Raw genomic sequence first — 5,118 nt, forward strand, 5'->3', positions numbered from 1 at the left:
AGCTCTGTGCTGCAGATTCCTGTGCTCATTGCAGGCTGCTGTGGCTGAGGAAGCTGAGCCCCATCCTCCTGTTGAGTTTCCTTGTGATAAAGCACAGCAATCTGCTCCACGATGGAGACTCATCAGCAAATATTATATCTTAGTGATTCACTCTGTTTTCCTTATTGAAGACTCATGAACTCATTTTGGACATGCGAGAAAAGAGCAAGGTTCATTGCTGCGTGAAATGCTTTCTTCCAACTGAGAAGAAATCCAGCCACTGTTGCAAAATGAAATCCCAAATGAGCTTTTTCATCTACTCTTTCACAGTGACCCTTGCTTGTGACCTTTAGGTGCCTACTCATACAGAAGGTACCTGCAAGATTAGGTTTGTGCAGGACTCCTCTCTTTTTCATTATTTTTGTAACATCTTGGCCCCCTTGAGTATTTTGAATAGAGGATTCCTATAAAACAAAATATCAGGCCTACGCAAATACATGTTGATTTTTAGTCTCAAATTCATGTCTTCTGTTCTCTACCAATACTGATACCCAAATGTATCCTTCCCGTTCATTCACACTGACTCTCACAAAGACAACTGAAAAGTAAACAAGCTAAATGGTTCTTTATCTTTCTTAAATTTGTTTTGAATTTAAATCTCTGCTAGATAAGCTTTGATGGTTGAAACCATTTAAAACAATGCTTCAATTTAAAGGGAAAAATCATATAGCTGAACATGGAAGTTATTATTTTTTCCTCCTGATTTTGACAGGCTTTTAAGCAAATAACACACAAGCTTAAAATGAAGAGGTTCAAGAACCCCACTCTTACTTTTTTTCTGTATTTAGAAAAGAAAAGGGAAAAACCTGCTGCAGAAGTGTTTCACTTGGCACTCTGCTAGCAACCGGTCCTTCTCTGCACTTTAATTATCAGCTGCTGGCCGTGGCCATGCACGCTGCTAAAAGCCTTTCCTCACAAGTCCAAAGCTGTCTGTGTGTTTACCCTGACACCACCAACGAAGCTGGAGCAGAAGCAGACGTGCTGGTGCTTGGGGTGTGTGGAGCAGGCACTTGCACCACTCCATGATAAATATTTTCCTCTCATAACCTGTGCTGGGACTCACAGGCCTAAAATTAGGCAGGTGCCATCTCTGGCTGGAGGACCGAGGTGGTTAAAAAACTCTAATGGAATGTATTTTGGTGCAGGTGGGTATGGTCAGGAGGTGGGGGGCTCACAGCTGGAGCACAGAGGGGCTCTGCTGGGGATGAGCTGCTCAAGGTGGTCCAGGTCCTCTCCAAGGTCTGCGCTGCTCCTGTGGGGCTGCCGAATGCATTCTGAGCAAGGACAGAAAAGAGGGGACATGTGGAGGAATAAACTTGGTGTCACGGTGAGCACAGAGGCCAATTTCCCCTCTGTGTGAGACCAGAGCACTCAGGCAGCATTCCTTCACCTCCCCCCTTCCCAGGGGCCTGCCCCATCCCTCAGCATCCCCTGTGGCCTCAGCTGATCCCAGCAGCAATCCCAGAGCTGATGTTCTTCCAGCAGGCCGAGTACGGAAAGAAACTCAGATTTAAAACCTGACTCATTTATGTTCCTTCACCTGAAGGGCTTAGCAGGATCGTGTACAGACTGGCAGCCTGGGGTTGGTAAAAAGACACCTGAGGATTGTTCGAGTCTGCCTGCCAATCTATTATTAATAACAAAGCGCTGTATTTGTGTCTGGGTGCCCAAGTGATGTTAACATATTCCTGACATCTTCTGAACAAAGGAGGAACTGAACCGGAAAATGCAAGCTGCATTTATTTTTGGCTGCTGCAAACCAGAAGCAGGCCTGCTGCTGGCTGCTAGGCCCCAGTCCAGGTCCTGGCTCTCCGGCATCACCCAGCTGTGGGCTCTCACCAAGGCCATATGCTCAGGAGGGATTATTTTCAGGTAGATCAGAGCACAGGGTCCACAGGTCCTCTCATCTGAATCAAGTTTGCAATCACCCCTTGCAATCCCTCGGCTCAGCAGCCCCTCTGCATCCCCCAGGCTCAGCTGGACACAAGGGGTGGATCAGTCATCCCTGTTAGATGTGCCAGGATGAGGTTTCTTTTCCTTTTTTTGACTGCCTTTGGTTTCTCCTCCTGCCCAAGTCAGACAGCTGACACTTCTTCATTTCGGTGAGATGTCCTCATTACCCACAAAGTTGATTGCAGCGCCCTGTGCTGAGACTGGCGGGGGTTTGTATCCACAGATTAACATCAGAAATGAACACACTGCTCTTCTTCATGATGAGTGAGAGAGAGTGAATAAGGAGGAGGAGGACAGCAGTTCCTGATGAGCTCTAACCAAAAAACACCCAGCCACAGACAGCACAAAGGCTGTCGTGCTCCAACCTCTTGGGCTGAAATACTCAACTAAATCTCAGCGCTTGTTAGTGGTGCTGCAAACAGGCATGTGAAATAGAGAAGTAATGCATGCACATGGAGAAAGGGCATTATTCCTAAAGGAAATGTCCAGATTTACACCGGAGTAAGAAAATAATATATATATATTCACATGATAACCTAGTTCCTCTACCTGACAAGAGCTGATGGTGAGGCACTGGGGAGAACTGGTACATGCATGGCAGGAAGGGGGGATCATGCCAAGAGAAAGAAACCCTAAATTTCTAATAAAATTCTCAAATTCTCCAAAGAAAGCTCTCTCTGCAAAACTTTATGCAATCAAATAATTAGTTTCCTTAATAAAATGAACACAAAGCTAAATAAGTAAAAAGCACAGGTGGAAAATGTTGATCCCTTTACTACTATAAGGTTTATTGGGAGCTGCTATTGAGCCAGCTGCAGAGCTGGCTAGCTGCCTGCCCCCCTCATTGCAATGCAATGCACACTGTGGCACGTCTGGCAAAATGCAATTTTCCAAGCAGCAAGAAGAAAGGTGTTACTGGCGCGTCATCACTTCCCCCCTCACTGAAAGCAGCATGGGAAGCAGGGAGTATACTGACTGCTGTTTTCTCCCCCATTCAAAACTGCTGCTGTTCTTTAAAATGAATTTTTCTTAGTTTGAAAATACTTTAAAAATTTGAGAAAATTCTGCTTAAAATATTTATTTTAATTGATACAACATTTTCTAAAAATCTCAGAACAACAAGTTGAAGTTGGCTTGTACCTTAGCAAGGATTTCTTACTTCTTTATTTCCTTTCTAAGGAAAATAACAGTTCCACATGAACTGTTGCAGCACTACCTCTGCCTTTCATGAAAACATTCACATACTGAAAACAAGCTGCAAAACAAACTTAGATAAACTCATTTCTTTTTTGGGGAGGTAAAAGTCTCAGAAGAGGATCCTGAAAGCAACAGGAGGTTGAAAGCAATTTGTGTTTGGTTTTTGTTTTTTTTTTTTTTTTTCCTCTTCCCTGGGACCAGGAATATTTTGCCCCTCTGAGTTGTTTAAGCCACTTAGCTCACCCTGCTGAGGACTAATTCCCTGTGACAAAGCCATCCTGGTTCAGAAACCTCATCCAAAACTATCCTGGGACTATGATCGTGCAAACAGGGGCTTGAGGGTTATGCAAGATCCTACATGTGCATTTGTTTTTTTAAGAATTACTTCTCCAAAACTGCAAAAATCCCCTGCTCCTTCCTACCCGTGACTGGCTCTGTCTCCAGCATGGGCACAACATTCCTGCAGGAGCATCCCCGCCCTGCCTGGAGGACACAAAGCTGCCAACCAAGACGAGCAAACCAGGAGGACACGGAGCAGGGCAGGAACAAAAAGGCTGCAGTGTCCTGGCCTTGGCTCCTTCCCTGTGCAAGGAGAGGAACAGGATCTGCTCCGGGAATCCCTAGTTAGATCTTTCTGCCCGTTTTTGTTAGGTAGTCAACGGCCCTGTATAATTCACTCAATGAATGCATAAAGAAAAGTGCAGCTATGTAAAGATTAAATGTGAATCTGCGATCCACAAGCAGTGCTAGAGAGTCTCACAAAGTTAGCCCACGTGTTCCTTAACTTGAGCTGAAAGCACAGCTCCACTTTGACAGACTTTGAATTATTTCGGAACATTTGCGACATTCTCAGCGTCAGCTCTGAAGCTGTCCCCAAAGATTGTTTTTCCCGTCTCAGCATGGATTTATAATCACCTGCCAGTATCTGCTTGAAGCCTGAGCTATGGAGGGAGCCCGGCGCTGTGAAGTGCCGATGCATCACAGCCAAAACCCCGCACGATCGATGCCGCCCCTGCAGTACCTTGAGTCAAATATCGACCCTCGAGGAGGTACCGTTTCTAATCATGTCACTTCACTCTATACAGCCAAGGTTTTGTTGTCTCTTTCCCAGGTCTTGGTGGGATTAGGAAGAGCACAAGAGGAGAAAAGCCCCATCAGCCCTTCTTCCTGGGTGTAATGCCTCGGAGGGCTCTCCTGCTTGAATTTGTCAGATGCATTCAATAATGCTCCCTCGTGTAAAACAAAGCTGTCATCGCCAACAAATAACGTTCTTGAACCAGCGTGATGAGACTGAAATATCTCCTGGCTTCTAGAAGCACAGTGCTTCAGTGTCCTTAAAGGGCTGAACAGCTCCAAAGCTCCTCTGACCCTGTAATCCCAAACAAGCAAACGATCCTCCCTCTGCAGATCTTTGGGCTTCAACTTTCTTGGGAAGTTTGGGGATGAAGCATGGCACAGCTCAGGGTTCGAGCCTGCAGGCATCACCACCCAGACAGATGTTGGGACGTAGCTGCCCCCGTTGCCTTACAGACAGCACAGGGTCTCAGAGGAAAAGAAGAGCCACACACACACGTACCTGTGTGCAAAAATGCAGGCACAGTACCCAGGCAGCCAGAGCAAAGCACATCTTGACCAGCCTTGCATGTGGCTACACCTATTTTCCTAAACATTGAAAGAAAAAAAAATATAAAAAAGTTCAGTCCTTCACTTCTTTGGTTAATTCACAGTATCCTTGGGCTTCTCAGCAAGTACTTTGTGTCCATGGAGAAAGCCTTGTATTTTATATGAGCTTAATATTATTTAGTGGTCACACAGGTGGACTGGTGTTTGCTTTTGCAGACATAACATATAGTGACTTATAAACAAGCCTGAGAGAAGAATAATGTTTCTCTACTTCACGGTGAAGGACTTATTGTTGATTTCCCTCTT

At 45.4% G+C, this 5,118-nt stretch overlaps 1 long non-coding RNA gene across 1 annotated transcript; it reads left to right on the forward strand.

The window, feature by feature from the left end:
- Positions 1 to 2,125: 2,125 nt before the first annotated feature.
- On the forward strand, positions 2,126 to 4,758 carry LOC139999223 (uncharacterized). Its single transcript, XR_011804498.1, has 2 exons — positions 2,126 to 2,414; positions 4,301 to 4,758. It is a non-coding gene; the product is annotated as an uncharacterized lncRNA (long non-coding RNA).
- Positions 4,759 to 5,118: the final 360 nt, after the last annotated feature.

The sequence above is a fragment of the Anas platyrhynchos genome, chromosome 21 (assembly GCF_047663525.1).
Source record: "Anas platyrhynchos isolate ZD024472 breed Pekin duck chromosome 21, IASCAAS_PekinDuck_T2T, whole genome shotgun sequence".
NCBI classification, from domain to species: Eukaryota; Metazoa; Chordata; class Aves; order Anseriformes; family Anatidae; genus Anas; species Anas platyrhynchos.